The sequence below is a fragment of the Eptesicus fuscus genome, chromosome 6, assembly GCF_027574615.1.
Source record: "Eptesicus fuscus isolate TK198812 chromosome 6, DD_ASM_mEF_20220401, whole genome shotgun sequence".
Lineage (NCBI taxonomy): Eukaryota > Metazoa > Chordata > Mammalia > Chiroptera > Vespertilionidae > Eptesicus > Eptesicus fuscus.
Window position 1 is genome coordinate 99,567,074 of NC_072478.1, and position 22,300 is coordinate 99,589,373.

General features: G+C 39.3%; 1 protein-coding gene and 1 pseudogene across 6 annotated transcripts in view; one reads left to right on the forward strand and one right to left on the reverse strand.

The window, feature by feature from the left end:
- Positions 1-22,300, forward strand: part of TENM2 (teneurin transmembrane protein 2) — an 885,668-nt gene that overhangs the window by 34,345 nt on the left and 829,023 nt on the right. The window lies entirely within an intron of this gene.
- On the reverse strand, positions 13,681-15,123 carry LOC114233751 (TATA box-binding protein-associated factor RNA polymerase I subunit D-like; annotated as a pseudogene).

Sequence of the window (22,300 nt, forward strand, 5' to 3'; positions counted from 1 at the left end):
TAAAATCGAGGGGGCACTTGGCATTAAATACTGTATTTACGAAGTGCTGTAAAAAAAAATCAAGATAGCATTTAGTGTATTGTTCTTTTACAAAAGAGAAAGAAGGAAAAAAAATTGCCTTTATCGACCAACATATTACAATTACGATGTTTTATTTAAATAATCACAAATGGGCAATTTGTTCAAACTTATTTCTATATTCCCAGCGTGAAGTCATCCCCCATCCACTCAAGTTTTTCTATACATCTGAGATGGGATAAGTAGAACCATAATTACAGGAAAAAATTTGGGCGTCGCAATTGCCATCCAAAGTGTTGGGGCATTCGCTTTCATGGCCTTGGCCGTTCCCTCTGTCTTTGTTGAGTCTCTATTTTCCCCCTCAATTTAGCTATGGTTTCCTTATGGTATTTTAAATTAATTATCAATACCTTTTATGCTTTTTTTGTGTGTGTGTTTTTTGTTCTACATTTGTATGGATAGTTCATGCTATTCTTTGTCAAAATTGCTTCCTTCGCTGTGCGTGCTCCGGAACGGTGGTTGAATCACAGGGAGGGTTTCCTAGCTGGTAGCTGCACCCATCTCAGTAAAAAGGGCTTTGTTCCCTGGAGATCAGCTTTGTAACAGCTGAGCCGAAGGTTCCACATTGCAGGGAGGGGGTCAGGAGGCGAGACTTCATTTCACCTGGCACTGGCCACTTGGCTCTGCCCCAGTTTTCATTCCCTTGAGGAGCATGCATTCATTCCTTGGGGTTCATAATGCAGCCTATCACTTTAGAAATACCCTGTGCCGTGTTTTATGTACTTGCACTGGGTTGAATTCATAAACTCTAATCACACAAAAACTAATTAGTTCAACAATGAAAATGGAAGCGCTGAACACCTGAGTACTTAGGAATCATCTTTCAGGATCATTGATTCAGTTAGTTATCTTGTATATTTCATGGCCTACATATTCCAGTAAAAAATAATATTCTACCCAGACACACTTATCCAGGAAGCCAGGAATGGAAGTTACTGCATGTAGGCATTATGGCTGAGTCCCAAGCTGAGGAGGCAAACCTTTCTTCTGAATTATAAGCAAATACAAATGCAAAACCAGGGAAGGACTGTGTTTAAAAGGTAGTAGGAGCTAAGGAAGAAATGGATGTGAATTTGAGCACCAGAAACAATGAGGCAAGCAATAGAAATGCCAACAAGTGTCCGGAAGTCATTAACAAAGATAACAGCAATCCTGTCTCAGTGACGTGGGCAGCAACTGAAATAGATGCAGAGGGGAAAGGTAATCAGAGAAGCCTCTCCTGAGGAGCAAGAGGACTAGGCTGAATTTCTGTTATCATTGGGGCAAATAAAAGAATGGGCCGGGCCACATACGTGCTTCAGGGCTCTGGCTTCACCGATTTCTAGCTGTGGGACCCGAAGAACTACTTACTGCTCTTCTGAGCATCAACTTCCTTGTGTATAAAATGGGAATAATGACCTTATCATCTTGTAAGGCTATTTAATGAAATAGCATTTACATACATTTCTTAAAGCAATACCTTGTATATATGAAGTAGTTGCTGTTATTATTACTGTAAATGTTTTTGTTGTTATTATTATCAGAAAAAATAACTATTCTAGACAACTTGATCAGAAAGCCTCCCTCCTAACTTTTTTGAGTCTTTCAACTCAAAAATTATTTCGAAGAATTTTGGAATCATCACTATTGACCATGTCCTTGGGCCCCCTAGTATAGGGCATATTCTTGGGGGAATGGGCAAATAATGGCTTTGGAACTGGGTACAGGGCTTCCAGTGGCATAGAAGGGAGACTAGAGTTGCTGCTTTCTAGTGTGTGGTTGGTGTGAACATGTTTGGTGCTCTTGCCCCTATACTCCGAGGTGAGGGATTGGAATTCACCTGCATGGAGAGGAAAGTGTGTCTTTAAAAGTAGGTCTCTAAACAATTCATGTGGATGGAATTTGGCCTCTTAGGAAATCAAGGAGATTTAGGAAATTGATGTCACCCTCTCCAGGTAGATCTTCTAGGCTCATGAATCCAGTGGTTACCTTGCCTTCTCTCTGTATGGCATCAGGGTTAGAGAAACTAGTTCAGTGGCATTATAACATACCCAGTAAGTCAATGATATGGGTTATCGTGTCTACATCTGATTGTGAATTGGTATGGCACATATTTTATAACAAAGCAATATCATTTAAAAATATTTAAAAGATCCCTACAGATATTTACAGTTCATCATTTGAGTTTTTACTATGTACCAGATACTATGTTAAGAGTTTTTATAAATTGGTTTGCTTATTATCCCATCAAAACCTTATATTGTAGAATACTTTTATGATCCACACTTTGACAGTGAGAAAAGTGATGTGAAGGGATGGTTGGTAGCTTGCTAAAGTTGACACAGAAAATAGTGGAGTTTGGTTCTAGCCCAAGAAGTCTGATTCTGGCCCCCTCATGTCAACCAAACTTAAAACAGAAACTGGCCTTAAATAGACCAGTGGCTGCCATCTGGATATCGAGGTAGGGCAGTGAAACTTGCTTAAAATTCCTTAAAGGTACTAGGTGAACTTTAAAATATGCCTTCTGTGTTAATATTAAAATAGTTCATCATTTGAAAAGAAAAGAATTCATTTTCAGCTACACTTAATGGTATAAAATTATGAAGTAATATCTGTAGGAGCCCCGCCTCTTTCCCTGAAAATTAGAGCTAAGTGATACCTTTTAGACTTGGGCCAAGCAGACAATATGCATTTGCTATTTTAGAAATTCCCATTTAATAATTCCCATTTTCTTCTTCCCTCCTTTCCCTTTTCTTCCTCCCTTCCATTTTCTTCCTTACTTTCATTGTTCTTGTAATGTCATTCAAACCTGTCAGCTTGGTGTTAGCATGCTATAAGTACATTGCGTTCTGACAGTAATGGCCCTCTTATGACACATTCTCTGGTTTTGCAGGTCATAGTATTTGAAGTAGCAAGCTCTCCTGATATATTAAAAAGGCTACTGAATTGAGGTTCTGATATGCAAGCATTTTGCAGTTGTCACTAAAGCCATATTTGTCTTTTGAAATTGGAATTTGTGGATGGTTTCCAGGTTTAAAATATCACAGTAGAGGAAGGTGACAAGATCCATTGTTGAATAGACATTCAATATAAATTTCATTGCAAATAACTCATTCGTGTACTCAAATTGGAGCCTCTTAGGTTACTGTGCACAGGGCTTGACCATGTTAACCGGGTTGGCTAGTAAACCCCTGGTCTGTGATTCGCTTAGGATACCTGTTTTATGAACACACCCACTCACTTCCACGCCCATCACTATCACCACTCCATTTTGCATACAGCACAATGAAGTCCGGTTCACCCTAGAGATTCCAACATTAGTGCTGCAGAGGAGACCAATTGTTTTAGCCCCATTTATTTGAAAGATGCAGAAACTAAAGCTGAGTATGTGACTTGTGAAAGGTAATACAGCTCCTGAGAGGTTTAGCCATGCCTCACATTCGACTCTCTAAATTCCATCTGAAGCCCTTGGCTGGGTAGCCCAGTTGGTTAGTGTCCTCCCAATATGCCAAGGTTGTAGGTTCAATCCCCAGACAGGACACATACCAAAAGCAACCGATTAATGTATAAATAAGTGGAACAACAAACCTCTCTCTCTCTCTCTCTCTCTCTCTCTCTCTCTCTCTCTCTCTCTCTCTCTCTCTCTCTCTCTCCCCCTTCCTTTCTTTAAAAATCAATCAATAAAAATTGAGTTCCATCCCTTATCATCACAACAAATCAAGCTATTATAAGTTGCTAGTATAATGCTAATGGTTGTTAATAACAAACACTCCGATCCTGTGTATTGTTCTGAGAAGTCTAATAACACATAAGCTGGGATGGGAGTGAGATATGATGTGCCATGTGCTATGTTCAACATTTCTCACTGAAGCACCTCAGCAGCTCCTCTGGGGATCTAATGTAATTACCCCCACGTTTATAAATGAAGAAACGAAGACCCATCAGACTAAGTAACTCCCTGAAGTCCACAACCAGTGGGTGATGGAGTCTAGTTCTAAGCCCCTGTCTTACTGATGCCAACCGCTGTGCTGCGCTGCCCCCTGAAGTGTCTTCAGTCCTTTTCTTCTTTCTCCCAAACTAGAACACATGTAAACACATACTCGCACCCACAACAATCTCTCCAGTCTTATCCGAAGCCAGTCTTTTTGGTTTCTCCTTTCTTTCTCAGAGTAGTTGTCCAGGATGGGAGGTGGGTACAGTAATCTATAGCTTCTCTGTGCTGCTGGCCTCACGCTGTGGCCAGCTGATCTGGACCAGGCCTGCTCCGGAGAGCTGCTTGCCGTGCATGCCAAGCTCAGTCAGCCACAGCCTGTGAGGAAGAGCTTGGAAAGGCATTCTAGCCGCTGGCCTTTTTTGTGTGGGTTATTTTTTCTTTTGTTGTTGCTCACAGGAATAGCAGGGATGGAGACTAAAGATGTCTGGTAGGCTGGCTGTGAAGAAAGTTGAAGAAAGCTCCATTATTACCGTAGTAATATAAATCACATGTCAGAGTTTGCAAAGAGAAATTTAGGCAGAACTGTAGAGACTTCTAAGGCCCCTTATATTCTTTCTAATCAGCTGTTACCAGACATAGTCCAGCCAACTTAAATGCAAGTATACCTAAACTTCCTGTAATAATAGCATATCCAAACCAGGGAGCTGAAACAAGAAAATCGGAGGCAAAAATGTTTATGATCTGTTTCCCCTTGTTGATTAAGAAAAAAAGAAGATACTATAAACATAATTATTCACCTTTTTTAAGTATTCAACATTTTCAGGCAGAAATAGTTTATAATGTGACACTTTCACCTAATCATTGAGCAAGTATATTGTAGCTACATAATACAAAGAGAGAGAAATAGTTTTAGCCCACTTAAGATTCATAATACAATGAATAGACATATTAACAGGTAAATTATAATTAAGGGGAATAAGTGCTACAATAAAGATCTCCATAAAGTGATTTGGGAATCTAAAGGAAGAAATAATTGTTCCTGGAGAGTTTTAGCCAAGATTTTGCACAGCAATTGACATTTGAGATGATAGTTGTGGAACCAATAGTCGTTATCCAGATTGTGAATGAAGGGAGTGAGGACTCCAAGGCAGAGGAAGCCTACTGGGTGACGATTCAGTGGTATCCGATGTGGCCATCGAAAGAAAGGTGGATTGTTCAAAGCGATGGGGTGACATCAGGGAGTGGCAACGGGGAAGGAGACTAATGTTAGCCTTGGGAATAGAGTTGAGATTATAAAAGGTTCACACTTAAATAGGACCAATTTCAAGTCATTGATGTGTTGTTTTTTAAAATATATTTTTATTATTTCAGAGAGGAAGGGAGAGGGAGAGAGAGATAGAACATCAATGATGAGAGAGAATCATTGATCAGCTGCCTCCTGCATGCCCCATACTGGGAATCAAGCCTGCAACCCAGGCATGTGCCCTGACAGGGAATCAAACCATGACCTCCTGGTTCAGAGGACGATGCTCATCCACTGAGCCACACCAGCTGGGCTCTTATCATTTAATGTTTCTCTCTATCTCTCTCTCTTCCTCTCTGAAATCAAATTAATAAAAATATATTTTTAAAAATTTGATTGCATATAAACTTTGGGAATGACACTCTCAAAATTATTTGATGCATAGACAAGTAGGATTGATCCTACAATGGCCTATACCGTATTACTTATCTTGACAAATCATTAAACTGTGTGCTCTAAAAATTGTTACTAACTATCATCAAGAATTTATACCCTAAAATTTTCTTGTATAGGCTTTTAAATTTTTTTACTTATTTAAACAAGATTCTAAAAAAGACAAGTCAGATGGGAAGCATGCTCAGCTGTCATTTCTCATCTCTCCTCCTTCTCTCACCCTTTGCTGAATGAAGGCAGTTCTGCTGACACTCTACTAATTCTCATTTGATGTGAGGCCATCACTGCAGATACTGTCAGTATGCTTCCCAGGCCCCTGCTATTCCTGCGCTGGACTAACTTTAGACAAGTGAGAGGTTTTTCCACAAACAGGTCATGGCAAGCGCACCTATAAGTTGTTCTAGTTTAATTGTGTGGTTTATTTTTTTCTTCCATCTTTATATAATAAGATTAGAACAGGGAATTTCAAAATTGTATTTGAGCTCAATATCTATTAGTCATTGGTTTGTCCTAAGGATAAATTCTCTTTCTATTCTTTCTGCTGCTGAAAGATGGTTGAGGGTGTTTTTTTTTGTTTGTTTGTTTGTTTGTTTTGTTTTTTTCCCATCCTCCAAAATGCCAGGATATTTGGTGAGAAAGTCAGTCAAGATTAATTATGAGACTTATTTATTTATTATATTTAAACTGAGTCACCTACCTATTTTATCAAAGAACACATTTGACTGCTTCTTTTTAAATTTTTTATGTTTGATCCTTGATTTTTCGGAGAACATTGCACTCACCTGGTTTCTACTATGACATTAAGTGATTCATATAGAGGCAGTGCATGATCTCTTATGAAGTACTTTTCATCTGAGATGATTAAAGAAACCTTCTGTCTTAAATTTCATAAAGAACTAACCACGTGTCTATGGGTTATTATTCAAGATGAGGCTGTAGACCTCTTATTCTCCACCAAAGAATGGCTCCTGTGCAGAGTAACAGTTGGAACATTATTTGGTGAATTTAGCTGTGGTTTACAAAAGAAAGAAAACAGTGAAGTTTACATTTTGCCAGATAGTTTCCCCAGTCCATTGTGCTAAATTCTGATAATTTCCTCCTTTCTATTACTCTTTTTCCTTTTTTCTTGCTGGATGAAATTAGGTTACAGAACACATCTGGACTAAATTTTTAAAATAAACTTTTTATTTTAGAACAGTTTTAACTTTTAAAACATTTTAGATTTATGGAATTATTACAAAGATAATACAGACAGTACCTGTACACCTCACACCCAATCTCCCCTATTTATTAACCTCTTGCAATAGTATGCTGCATTTGTCACAGCTAGTGAACCAATATTGATACACTATTATTAACTAAAGTCTGTACTTTGTTTCACTTTCCTCACTTTTTTTCTAATGCCCTTTTTCTGTCCCAGGATTCCATCCAGCACACCACATCACATTCTGTAGTCACATCTCCTTAGACTTTTCTTGGTTGTGACAATTGCTCAGATTCTCCTTGTTGCTGATTACCCTGGCAGGTCTGGAGAATTCTGGTCAGGTATTTTATAGCGTGTTCCTCAGATGGGCTTTGTCTGATATTTTTTTCCTGATTACGGTAAGGTAATGTATTTTTAGGAAGAGGGCTATAGAGGTACAAGTGCCATTCTCAAAATATTGTATTATATCAAGGGTGTATTCTATCAACAAGGCTTACCACTGTTGATGTTAACCCTGATCTTCATCTAACAGAAAGTTTTTAGAAGAAGTCATTCATACTTAGGGAGTGAGGGGTTATGTTCCACTTCATTGAGTTTAGAGCATTTGCATAAACGGTTTGGAATTCTTCTGCATGTGAGAGTTGTCATTCTACACATTTTTTCATTACTCAGTTATTAATTTCCACTACTGGGGGCTCATAGATATTTGTTTTATACTTTGGGTTATACGCCAATACAGCTTTATCTATTTGGTTGCTCAAATTGTTCCAGTTGGCCTCTAGGAGTTCCTTCAGTTGGCTGTTGGGTTCCTTGGATGTACACCCATTATTGTGGGCTTTTGTTTTGTTTTGAGTACTTTCAATTCTGGCATACAAGATGTTCCAGGCTCTTGTATATAATCATCTCTCAGCATCCATGGGGGACTGATTCCAGGAGCCTCCTTCAGAGAAAAAAATCTGGGGATGTTTAAGTCCCTTATAAAAAACAACTAAGTATTTGCCTGAAACCCATACTTCCATATAGGGTACAGCAGGGTGTGCCTGCATATAATCTCATTCTCACATATTCAGCATAGTGCTGGGCACATGGCAAATCCTAGTTTGTTGTTGTTGTTGTTTTGGAACTTTCTGGGAGGTGTTTTCTTTTTTTAATATTTTAAATCTCTGGTTTGTTGAATCTGCGGATATATAGAGGGTTAACTATAATTTCTGCCCCAGCCCTAGAATCAGTCATTTTTACAAGGGTGCCTGTTATAGATAGAGATAGATATAATTATGGATATAGATATAGATATAGATATAGATATAGATATAGATATAGATATAGATATAGATATAGATATAGATATAGATATAGATATAGATATAGATATGTTTCTCTCTCTCTTCTTTTTTTTCCATTCTCCTTCCTTTCTTTCTCTGTTTCTCCTCCTCCTCCTCTTCCTCCTTGTTTTCTGACTTTTCATTTTTTAGAATAATATGTAGAAACCAAAATCAGATGTGATTTGCTGTCTCCCACTCTCTGTTTTGGCTTAGCTTTAATATTGGTCGGCCCTTGAGAACTTGATGTTTCTACCATGCAGTTTGAAGGCATTATCTGATCTTTTATGAAGTACTTCACTTCATCTTTTGTTTCATTCCCATTTATGTAGTATATGAAGTTTACATTTGACTTCCAGATGTTTTGCTTTGTCTACTAGAATCTCTAGAATCAGACTGATATGACCACTGAAGAAAAGGCTGTTCCTTTGTTTTAGTTCAAGAACTAAGCTTTCTTCTTCAGTCTACTCAGGAGTGAGGAAAATAGAAATCCAACTAGAATTGGTAGCTCAATGCATCTACAGAATTTATAAAAATAAATTTTAAAAAGGAGCCCTGGCAAGGTGGCTCAGTTGGTTGGAGTTTCTTCCCATACACCAAAAGGTTGTAGATTTAATTCCCAGTCAAGGCACATACCTAGGTTGCAGGTTTGATCCCCGATGTGGGTGTATATGGAAGCTAACGGATTAATGTTTCTTACTCACATCAATGTTTGTCTCTCTCTCTCTCTCTTCCTCCCTCCCTCCCTTCTTCCCTCTTACTTCCTCTCCCTCTAAAATTAATAAATATACCCTCAGGTGAGGATTAAAGAAAACGAACAGCTAACTAGACTTCTTTTGAAGGCTCACTAAGGAGCTATCCCTTTGAATGACACTATCAATGAAGATAAAGGTCCCTGAAGAAATCCATCAACATGACTGTGTTGTCTTGACCCTTCCAGCAGTCAGCCAGGACTCTGCATCTCATGACTAGGCTTCTCATTCCTTCCTCTTTCGGATTCCTGGGATTGGTGGCTGGAAAGACATCAGGGAAGATAGGGCACACCAGAAATGTGAAGGGGATTAAGATGTCATGTCTGCTCTTTAAGTTTTCTGAGCAGGCTTCCTCAACACCTGGGCTCCCCAGAAGAAAGGAGCATCGCAGCATTTATATGAAGATGAATGGGGGTAAACTTGCACACACTGAGCTTCCAAACACAAGTGTCCTTTGTCTCTCTGGTGTCTCAAGCCCTGACAGACAGAAGGACAGGAAGTGCAGCTTTTTGTGAGGGTAAAGAGAGAATTTCATCTTCCTGGTGCATTGTTGATAGGCATTTTACAGAGGAATAGAACCCCGGTTACTGAGATCTGTTTCTCTTGGCATTGATGTCAGTTATTCAAAAGCAGGAATCACTGAGGGTTCCAGGAGGTGAACTGCTACTCGAGAAACCATGTTGACAGGCCCTCCCTTCCATTCAGGCTTCAGTAGCTGCCATGTGTCCATCAGCCCACATCTGAGTGCTGGGGACCGCAAAGCTTTCCTTTTTAGGGGGCAGAAGTATAGTGAAAAATGTCAATAAACTCACCTTCAATCATTTATCATTTATGCATCAGTTGTGTTTGGGGGCCACAAGCTTATGCCTGTGACAGAAAGAAAGTTGGTATTAAAGGGAGAGGACTTATTTACATTTTCTTTCAATTATTTATTTTTATTTGCTGAATATTTGAAGCTGCTTCTTTAGTAGGAGAATTAATAGTTTTGCCTTTGGGAGAAATAAGGTTTTTCAGTGGCCTTTACATTTCTTGCATTAACATTATTTTAAGTAATTGGCATAAACCCCAGTACTGGAAAGGAGCTAATAATCGTGATTTCTGTAAAAACTATATTTGGACAAACCCAAAGAGGATGAATCATAGATTCTCCACACAGGAGCAAATGTGATTTGGCAACCCACTGACCCTATAGAATTTTTTTTTTTAAGAAGGAACTTTTTATTTCTTATCTCTGAATATAATCTGATTAGCTCTAATCATTCCACTCAGCTGAATAACACATAGGGAAAAACAAATAATCAGTAGAAGGAAGGAATGAGTTGTACCAAATATCTGATTCTTAAGTAAATTCTTACAAAATAATGCTATAGTAAATGTAGCCAAGGACATATTTTATGAAATTGTGGCAGAAGTGGAACAGAAAGACCTGGCCTAGTTGTCAAGGACTCCTGTCCAAGTCTATCCTTCTCTCCCTCCCTCCCTCCCTCTCTCCCTTCTTTCCTTTCTTCGTTTCTCCCTTCCATTCCTCCATTTACATTTATTTATGCAAAATCTTCTATTGAGGTCCCCCCAAAATATATACACATACATTGAATAATCATAAATGTGGTGTCTATTAAAATACATTTTATTTTCAAAATTGAACTAGCAGCTGTTAAAGTACATTTTTGGGGGACACCCTGCAAATACCCCTCAAAATACAGAAGTAAAGAGACAAAATACTCCCTCATGGAGCTTAAATTCTGGTAACTAGCTCTCAAGCTTATGATGCTGCAGGATTACGGTGGGTGGAAACATGCTCTACACAAAAGATTATCCCAGCACCATTCAACCGTGTCCTCCACTCCTTTTGAGAAGAGAGGAAAGGTTGTCTCATTCCAAACTCTGGTAGCAAGCAAAGGGATTTCCCCCTCTTCTTTTTAAACTGAACCAGGGGCTCACTATTCAGGAATAACTCCATTATATTGTCCCACTTAGTATTTGGGGAAGAATTGTTCAAACCATATGGGAGGTGGTTCTTGAAAGCCCCAGCTAACATGAAAAAAATTAAAAAAATAAAAAACAGGAAGATTTACAATCCGAAGCCAGACTTAATAATACATAACAAATTGCAGCTCTGTTTGGGATTCTCCCTAGGTACCGTTCCTAAGGATTCCAAGTGTTTAATTGAAATTTCTTTGGGGACAGCAGCCATCATTCACTTAGGCATTATATTTATATTTGTGTGCAGAGGAAGGAAGTCAAAGGGCTAATAGACTGAGTGAGCAGAATGGCTGCTTTTCAGCTGCAGGCCCTGAAGAGCCAGCAATTCTCAGAGGAGTGCTTATCCAGGAGACAGCTTGCTTCTGTTGTCCTCTGGGGACCAGGGGAGGAGAACAGAGATGTGACTGACAGCTGTTTCTTCCTAGACGGAGACAGAACTCCTGATCCCGGTGCTGCCTGTGTAATCAAACTGTTCTCAGTCTAGAGGATTAAAACACCTCGAGATGGGAAAGTGTTCTGGTCTAGATTTATTCTTAGAAAGGCTGTTCGTTTTACCCTGATGGTTAGCATAGAATAGTTTAGTCCCAGGGCACTTGTGCCTTCATGATTTCCAAACAAAAGTTAATGAGTAACTATTATTCAAGGCATATTTTAGCCATTAAATTCATGATAGAATCAAAAGAAAAGTCACAATGTTATAATAATTCTCCTTTCAATTTATGAAACACGAGTCATTGATTAGCTTTGAATAGTGTATTCCACAATCTATATATCTTAAGAGTTAACGCTGTTATTTTATTCTGTGCTGTTGTTTTATTCTAGGTTTTACAGGTGCAGTTTTTACCTACATACAGAGAAGTGCTTACATATAACCACCTTAATTTTTAGCAGGTTTACTGAGGTATAATTTACACATCATAATATCCTCCAATTCCAAGTGTACAATTGCATGAATTTGAGTAAATTAACAGAGGTGGACACTTATCACCACTATACAATTTTAGAACATTTCTATCATCCCAAGAGGATTTTTCATGCTCATTTGCTCACAGCTCCTGTCCCAGACAACTGGTTTAATGTTAAGGGTTATAATGAACATTATCATGGTCTATGCTTATCTCCCAAAGGGTCAAGGTTTCGTTTCCTTGGATGTGGACTCTAGTCTGTATGTTGAATATTGTAGATATTATCATCCTTATTTGATACGTGGGGACATTGGAACTTGGAGAAGCTGGAGGATTGGGACTTTGTCTTGTCTGATTGCAAAGCCCCTGTGCACTGGGAGACACAGTTACTCCTAGTCTGAAAGTGAGCTGGATCTTAATAGACGTTGGAGATTAATAAAAGATTATTTTATGTGTATATATAGCATTTCACTTTTCTAATTTCTTAATTATCTTATTATTAGAATATACATAATTTGTGCACATGGACAGGGGTGGGCAAAAGTAAGTTTACAGTTTTGAGTATGCAAATCACAGTTTATTATTGTATTATTTATTCATTAATTACTGCATTATTGTATAATTGTCATATTTTATTAACTGTAAGACTACTTTTGCACACCCCTGTATATGTATGTATACATATATACATAGCATGTCTCTGTTTATTTTGGGTTGTGTTAGGGTTTGATGGCTAGTAAAAAATATGTTATCATCTCTTTTCTCATATGTATGAGAACATCTCAAAAAGATTTTGTCATTGAAAGATAAAATTGCTAATATTGAAATACAATATTGTAATATTATATATGAACCAGTTAATTCATTATGTTAAAATTTTTATTTGGAGATATTTTTGTTAGAGTTTTCTACTTTCAAATTGTAGTAACAATAATCAGAAATCTAACAGATGACATATCAGAATGGTGCTAAATTTTATTAATTTGGACCAGTAAGGATTTTAATAAAAACTCAGACACCCACTCATGTCATTGCAACAGAAATTAATGTATGATGGTAGGAACTTCTTTGGAGCTGTAAAAATCTGAGTTCCTGCTTTTTTCCCCCTCCCTCCCATCTCCCCTCCCTCCCTCTCTCTCTCTTTGAAAGGTGCAAAGTTTTTTTTTTTAATATATACACTAGAGGCCCGGTGCACAAAATTTGTGCACAGGTAGGGTCCCTAGGCCTGACCAGTGATCAGGGCTGATTGGGGCCTTCCAGCTGCTGGCAGGGGCCTTCCTTCTGCGCTGCCCCCTAGTGGTCAGTGCACATCATAGTGAGTGATCAAACTCATGAACTCCGGAGGGGACACTTTGCATATTAGCAATAGATAGATAGATAGATAGATAGATAGATAGATAGATAGATATAGATATAGATATAGTTATAGTTATAGAGATAGAGATAGATATTATGTGTGACAATCATTTAAAGTTAATAAATTTTTATTTAAGGAATTTCACATGTTCTGATTCCTTCCACTGCCTTAGTTCCTCCTGAGGTTGAGGCTTAATTCCTTTTAAAAAGAATGTTTGCTCAATTCAGTGGTCATGTCAGTAAGTCCTATAATCAATGGGACCCGATTTTTCAAGTAATTCACTTTGGGGCCACTGTTAGGGTCAGAGTAGATGGATCTGCCTGATCTCTCAAGTTCAGACACCCTCTAAACATGAGTGAGTTCAAATCACAGTCATTCCTAAGGCATCACCCCCCTAGAACAGTACAGATCTTCAGGCTAGCCAAATACCTGCAAATCCAGACACTGTGTTCTCAAGATAAAACCCATGACATTCATATGCCTGTCTCCTTTTCAGGCCGCTCTATTTTCTGTCCAATGTTTTTGAACTTTGATACCCTCTTTTTAGACAGAAGCAGTTTCTTCAGTATATTCCTGTTTTAACTATGCATTCATCTTCTTTGTAATTCAGAACTTCCTGTGAAATAATTATTCTCCACCAGTTTGATATCACATTCATCACCAGATTCAAGATTCGTTGCAACCCCATCCTCTCTGCTGACTCTTCAGTGGGAGAGATAGATCCACTGTCATCCAAGTGTTTATATCTATGACTGTCAGGGTCTTTTTCTTCTAAATCTTCACCAGCATTCATCTGTTTTGAGGATCCCTTGAGGTGGTATTCATACTTCAGTTTTTCAAAATAGTTGAAAAATCCTCTTGCCATTGTTGGTTTGAAGGTTAAACTTTTTCTCCAAAGTAATGGTTTTCTTCCAGTCTGATTCTAAAAGAGGAAGTGAGGTTTCTTATCTTTAAATTGTTTATTTATTTGTGGTTTAGTGTTTTTCCTTCCTTTTGTTTTTCCCTTGGTCTTCCTGTTGGCTTATATTTCCTCTTTTTACATTTCTTTTTCTTGAATCTTTCAAAAATAGCTTTTATTTTTATTTATTTTAATATGTATTTTTTATTGTTGACAGTATTACAGATGGCCCCCATTTGCCCCCTCTTTGCCCCCTCCACCCAGCCCCTGCCTCACCCCAGGCTTTCACCACACTATCAACTGTGTCCATGGGCTATACATATATGTCTATACGTTTTTTGCTGTGGTTTTTGTGTTGCACCCCTGGAACATTTCTTTATTTTTATTTTTTATTTTTGAAAGTATTACAGATGTTCCCTTTGTTTGTTTGTTTGTTTGTTTCCCCCCCCCATTCCTAATCCACCCCCCTCCTAGACATTCACCACTCTATTGTCTACGTTCATATATGCGTATAAGTTTCCCAGTCAATCACTTCCCACACACCTCCAATCCCTGCCTTCCCTCTGAAATGTGTCAGTCTGTCCCATGCTTCTATGTCTCTGGGTCTATTATGTTCATCAGTTTATTTTGTCCATTAGATTCCACATATGAGTGACATCATGTGATACTTGTCTTTCTCTGACTGGCTTATTTCACTTAGCATGATACTCTCCAGGTCCCTCCATGCTGTTTGAAATGGTAAGAGTTCTTTCTTTTTACAGCTGCATAGTATTCCATTGTGTAAACATAGCTTTCAAAGTCAAGAGTCTTGGTTCTAAAGAAGAGGCACTGGGTGAATCTCTTGCTGGAGCACTTTCAAGTGAACTGACACATATTCTAATAGGATTTCTTTGCCTCCATTTAGGTGATTAGGAACACATTGAGTTTTAAATAAGCTCCTACCCGAGGAAGAGATATCAGTTCGATTTTCAATATCTGTAGCTGAATCAGATGCTGTTATGTAGTCCAGATAATCCATTTCTCATTCGTATTCTCCAAGTCCCTCTCAAAATTGTTATTCATCACTTGTTCCTTCCTTTCACCAATTTCCACCCAACTCGGCAGATGGCTTGCACCAACAAGCTCTTGCTCAGTATAGGCCTCAGCTGCATCCTGGCTACCTGCAACCCACCCTAGAAGGTCATCCAGGAACCCCCGACTTCAGCACTCCCAGGCAACAACTGCCTGCCTCTGCGACTGTGCAGAAGAAAAGACCAATTCTTGCTTTTCTGTTTACCATTTTGTTGTCCTTTAGCGGGTCATGTAATTTTCACATTCTCCTGTGTCATTTCTTACAAAACAGGTCTGACTAAATGGCAATTATTGGCTTAAGAAAGTTCTCAACAGGAAGTCAATGTTGTCTTTTGGATCAAGTAGTTGTGTAACTTACCTATAAAACACAGCTTCAAACATTTCAATATGGACTGCATTATTTGGAGTAAATCTAGCTGATGGAACCAGGGAACCTACATGAAGGATCATTAACCAAAATTAATTCCTCATTCCTGTGACATCAGAAATCACTAATTCTGATGACCAGGTTCATGTTCTCCAGGTGGGAACCCTGGGAATAAGGTTTCTCTCATCTCCCAGCACTGCCATCTTAAATTTTTCATTGCCAGTATCCCCTGCATCGTAAGCGGAAGAGAACATAGAGAAGGATCATTTGTTCTAGGCTCTCTGACCTTTAAGTGGCACACGTCACTTTCACATCACTGGGTTGACAAGAATTAGAGCCACACGACCTGATGGAGATGCAATGGGAACAGGGAGCGATAGTTCCTGGTGGGCAGCCACTGTCTAGCAGCGTTCTCTACCATGGAAAGGGAAACACTAAGGTGGACAGTTAATTCTCTCTCGCACCAAGTCTCCAGGCAGAACATTAGACACAATCTGACCCTGACACCTAGTGGAGACTGGAACCTTGGGTCAGTTAGGTTTTGGGAGAATTGGTGGTGAAGAACTTGGTTTCTTCACTTGAAAATGTAGTCTGAATTATCTGTTTTCAAAAGTTTTCTGGCCCCCAATCGTTATGTAAGTAAAATGACAGAACAGCTCTGGCGGAAGGGCATTGGGAGGGCCAGGTCCTTCTCACTCCAGCGGGCACTCAGCAGAATCCCCAGGGGTCATGGGTGGGCACTGGAAGAGATGATTGCAGGATCCTTCCTCTGTCAACATCCCCTGATTTAAGGTTCTTATTCTCTCCATTCTCTTTTATTAAGAAAGGCTTATTTAAATGATCACTATAGAAAGTCTGGATCAGAGACTAAAGACTCGCAGCCCAAAGACCTATTTTATTTGGACTGCACCTTTATAGAATTACATGTTTTGGGCCACCATTTATAAATCAGTAAAAAAAAATATAGAATTCACGTTTTTCTAGAAAAAGTGCAAGATCTGGCAACGTTAATTCCACCTCCTTGAGTGGCAGAAATCTACTGGTTCTGAATACCAGACTCTCTTCCCTTTATCTTTTTCTTTTTTTAAAAATGTATTTTTATTGATTTCAGAGAGGAAGGGAGAGGGAGAGAGAGAGAGAAACATGAGTGATGAGAGAGAATCACTGATCGGCTGCCTCCTGCACCACCCCCACTGAGGATTCAGCCCTCAACCCGGGCATGTTCCCTGACCAGGAATTGAACTGTGACCTCTTGTTCACAGGTCCATGCTCAAGCACTGACCCATGTCAACCAGTTCTTCCCTTTTTCTCCAGGCCGCTTCCACTCCTTACTGCCCTTTACACTGGCTGACTTAGCTCTTTTGTGGTAACTGCTTAGCTTCTGTAAATCATTTAAATTTACAGAATATGATCTCATGGAAAACTGTGTGCTCTCTTTGAAATTTTTATATTTTTCAGGCAAGCAGATAATTATTGAAAACTTATGAGCACGAATAAATTGAATCTCCATGCTCAATTGTTCTGTTTTTTAATAGAAGGTTCTACTGTATGGTCCTCTGTTTTGGCAAGACATTTATTTATTCAATGAATTTTCCACGATAATTATTCCCCATTGCCTGTGTGACTCCCTATAGCCTTTTGGCTTAGAGGGTTTTAGGCTTCTGTTCTGAGTTAATTTAAGTAGTGATTTTCTCTTGTCAGACAAAGGTTCTACATAGCAACAATATATATGACAAAAGATATAATGGCACTTTTTTAAAAAATCGCAAATCTTTTTCTTAGAGTTGTAGCTAATAACGGCTTTCAGAAGATGTGTAGTGAAACTTTGACATATGTCATGGTTGTCAAAGTCAGCATTAACACAAAATAATAAGTTATTTAATATAGGATTCAACTTTATTATTTTTTCAAGTAAGCTGTCTATCACCAAGTTCTGAAGTGGATTTCTTTAAAGTCTCCCTGTCTCCAGAGAAAAGGGGGGGAAAGGCAGCGTGTCCCTGGACAGGATCTATGACTCATTATGTCAATCAAACCCCACTTCAGAAGGGAATAAAGAGATTTGTATCTCAAAGCTGCGCATAACAACTCCTCGGCTTTTCATTTCATATTTATGAGCGGGTTTACTTTGAAGTGTTTATCAGCCAATGCGCAGAAACATGAGGGAGCCTTGCCTGAAACCACACTCCGGCGTCTAATCTGCGATGCGTGCTGAGCAGCCTGGCTCACCGACGCATGCTGTGCGAAAATAAATACCTAAATAAACTTTTTGTTATTGAAGGTCTTGGAGCCATGTCTTTATATGAACTATAAAAAAAGAATAAATGATGCTGAACATTTTGAAATTGGTGTAACACGGCAAACCTGGCTCCGTGATGTGTAAAAATAAGGGAGGGGCAGATAATTGCCTGCTTGAAATAAAACCAAGTAAAATTCAGAAAAATTAAAATACACAAATATTTACATATAGTTCTCATATGGTCTAAGTCCTTGGGTCTGAGTGACCATACAATGGCAGTGAGTAGTACTAAGTGTCTCTTTAAAAAAAATTTTTTTTTTTAAGATGTAGTTCTTAGAATGGTTGGAGAGATGTCAAAAGTACTAAGTAGAAAGCTGTTTTGCATTTATATTTGGATTTTTAAATATATAAAAACAAGTAGAAGGAAAGTCAGGGAAGATGAAGAAGGGGGATATATAAGTATACATTCTTTATGAATAAAACTGGTATATTTTTTGCATGTTTAACTGACCTGTGTATCTTTGATTAATTATTTCCACAAATGTTTATTGAGCAGCTACTACACTAGGTCCTGGCTTTACAATAGTAAAGGTCAGTCAGAGTTGCTGAGGAGGACCCGATATGTAAGGGGAGGCTGAGAAGTCAAAGTCAATGTCAAGTTCACATATTGTTACGTCTTTGACCCAGGGATGCTCACTTCTCTACTTCTTTATGTTAGATTTCATATGCATATGCTCATTTATTTATAGCAAAAAGGGTGTTTAAAAAATAAGCCTAGCCCGGCCAGTGTGGCTCAATGGTTGAGCATCAACCCAAGAGGTCACAGTTGGATTCCAGGTCAGGGCACATGCCCGGGTTTCAGGCTCAATCCCCAGTAGGGGGTGTGCAGGAGGCAGCTAATCGATGATGTTGCTTCTCTCTCATCATTGATTCTCCCTCTTCTTCTCCCTTCCTCTCTGAAATCAATAAACATATATTTTGAAAAAGGAAAAAAGAAAGAAAGAAGCCTTATTCACTTTGACAGTCTACCAAATGTTTCATTGATTTGAAAAGTTGGGGAAAAAAGAAAATCTAGGAGTCCATAAGCCATCCTCTTAGAAAAGGGTTACTTTCTTCTTTTGCCCTTTTTCTACAGATTTTTCAAAGAGTGTCCCACCACCCTGCCCACCTTCACGTATCCCAGTTAGGAAAAGTGGCTGTGATGCCTAGTCTCTCATGAGAAATCTACATATATAAAAGGCTAATATGCTAATTGTCTGACCGTTCAACTTTAGACAGTTCTACCGGTAGCTATGACGCACACTGACCACCAGGGGAAAGATGCTCAATGCTCAGGCATGGAAACATGTAACAGACTAATGAATCTCAAAGGGAAGGGGAGGAGGGGAAGGATGGGAAGAGATTAACCAAAGATGTTATATGCATATTAGAGGCCTGGTGCATGGATTTGTACACAGGTGGGGTCCCTCAGCCTGGCCTGTGCCCTTTTCTATCCGGGACCCCTCGGGGAATGTTGGATTGCCAGTTTTGGCCCGATCCCTGCAGTCCAGGCTGAGGGACCCCCCCAGTGCACGAATCCATGCACAGGGCCTCTAGTATTATATAATCACAGTAGCTTAAAAGGGAAAATCTTTAGGCTTAACTAGAAAGCATGGCATGTGAGATGCCACAAGAACTTTGGAGCCAAAAAGGCAAATGAATGAAGCCTATTCCACCTACACTTTTTGTGGCCTTAGGGATGTTATTTATTCCTTTTGAGCCTAATGCCTTCTTCCTACTTTTGTTCGGAAGATTATATGAGCATTTGTATAAAGTGTTTGTGACTTAGTCTTGGCACATACTATACAAACAATAAATATTTAGCCATAAATGCAGGTTAAATGAATGGCTGAAGGATGCCAGCTCTTCTTGATCCCACGTTTTAATTTTAAAAAGAAACTGAGGACTCAGAGATTGAAGGAGCTTACCCAAGTTCATGTTTGCCACCCATAGTCATGTTTTCTAGAGAAAAAAGAAATATGATTACTTTCCCCCTACATCTGTCTTCTCACCCATCAATGTAAGTGCGGTGGGAAATAAATCCATCAGGAATAAGATATGATATCATGATTGTATATTTATGTGTTGATCTCACTTGCAATTACCAGTAGCAGGACACAGTTTTCCCATCTCTATATCCCGGTCAGTTCTCAGCACACCTTTTTGTCCTTTTGTAGAACTGAATTGAATTAATCAGTTGGAGACATGAGGGTTGGGTGCCCTTGGGTGTATGTGAGCCCTACGATGGCAGTGATTCTTGGGAAGACTAAAGTACAAAGAAGCATAAAACCTGCCAGATAGGCAGGCACGTCAAGCATAACAGCTCTGCGGGGTGTGTTCCTGTTAAGGCTGATGGATAGGTTTTCTGAAAGGACTATTTTGATTTCCTTATCCGAATGGAGATTGAGCACATGGCACACGAGAGAGTGATTTGGACCCAATTCTGAGAAGAAATTGAAGCAAGAAATAAGTGTTTGAAATAATCTTCTATTGCTGATCCCTAAATAACTTGAATTAATGAGGTCCCACACCCCTTGTGACATGGGCACAGGGGACTTATGGCAGCGAAGTAGCAATTTCCCCGGTGGCTCTTTCACAGGCTAGGGGGGTGCATACAGATTCAGTGTCCCCCTTGAAAGCAAAGCTCCGCTAACAAGGGAAAGGTTGTCTCAGGTGAAGCCTCACCATGTGCCAGGTGGTACAGGTGATTCCCACAGAGCAAAGAGAAGAGTCTCAACAGAAGACAACTAAGTGTCCTGTTGGCTTTCATTGCCTGTCATTCTAGAAAAGCCGTAGTTTTCCTGGGGAAAGTTGGTGGGTTTTTTTTTTTTTTTAATTTTTTATTTTAATTGTTTTTATTGATTTCAGAGGGAAAGGAAGAGAGAGATAAAACATCAATGATGAGAGAGAATCATTGATTGGCTGCCTCCTGCATGCTCCCTACTGGGGATTGAGTTATGTGCCCTAACCGGGAATCAAACCCTGACCTCCTGGTTCATAGGTCAATGCTCAATCACTGAGCCACGCCAGCTGGGCAAAAGTTGGCCTTTTAACAAGAGCACAATCTGCCAGCAATGACCCTTGATTTAAAAAAAAAAAAAAAAAAGACAAAGAGACGCACCTCACTTCTCAGCTCTGACAGAGGCATGTTTTGTGACTTTGAGAAGCCCAGCAACCTCCATTTCTCTGCTACGAGGGGAAGGTAATTCTTACACTTTCCAAGGATGATATTAACTCCTAAAACAGTTTGCTTTGAAAATCTTCATTAAGTGAGCTCTCTGGATACCAAACAGAAGAGATAGAGGGTAGAGTCGGGTCGCTGGATTCTGAGAGATATTTTGGGGAAATGAGGAAGGGCCAAGGAATTGGTCTGTGATGACTAAACATTTGTTCCACTAATGAGAGGAGGCAGGTGACATTAGTGCTGGGCAGCCTCTGCCAGAACACCTGGAGATGGAAACCAGGCCCTGTCCCTACGCCTCTCAAACAGCCAGGTGGCCGGAGCATTGGGTGTTGATGTAGGGAAGATGTCCTCTCGGCATTGCAGGCTGACAGCACTGTTAGAACACGATCCGAATTTCTTATTAAAAGCCTGTGAGGACGGTGGTGGGTAGATTCCTTGTAACTGAGGCCTTCCACCAGGTAGGGGTTGCATGGAGGAAGCAGAGCTGCACTGGCCCAGCCACGTTTGCCTTGGCCTGCCCCTCCTCCCTAAAAAACATTTAAAATGATATTTTACCACCGTAAAGACAAATTTATTACAGTATAAATTAAAACATTTTCTATAAACAAAAAGTTTACTTTTTTTCTGGTTTTAAAACAAATTATACCATTTTCATAAGCCCCTAAAAGCATTATGGGCCCTAGTGACTATGTCTATTATGCTTACTGGATAAGGTGGCCCTGGTCCTATTGAAACTGACATTTTTGTTGTTTTTCCATTCACTCATGAATCTAAAAACGTGAATTTCAGCCCTGGTCTGTTTTTCTCAGTGGTTAAAGCATCAGCCCTCCATCCAAAGGGTTTTGGGTTTGATTCCTGGTCAAGGGCATGTACCTGGGTTATAGGTTTAATCCCATTTGGGGCACATGCAGGAGGCAACCAGTGGATCTGTCTCTCTCACATCAATGTTTCTCTCCCTTTTACTCTCTCCCCCTTCTCCCTCCCTTCCACTCTCTCTCTAAAGATCAATGGAAAAAATATCCTTGGGTTAGTATTTTTTTAAAAAAAGTGAATTTCAGTGTTTTGAGATAAAGACCTCTTGTCTTAAAGATGGTGCCTCCATCTGATGAAAAGTACAACTTTTCACATACTGTTTAATTTCTGTGGGTTCATAATTCATAGTTACAATTTACACTTAATTTGGTCCACATATAACATCACCCTAATTGCTCTCTTCCCACCCCCAACATAACAGACATGCTTTTTTAAGAACAATGTCTTTACACTGCATTTAATATTGTCTCGTTTCTGAAAACTGA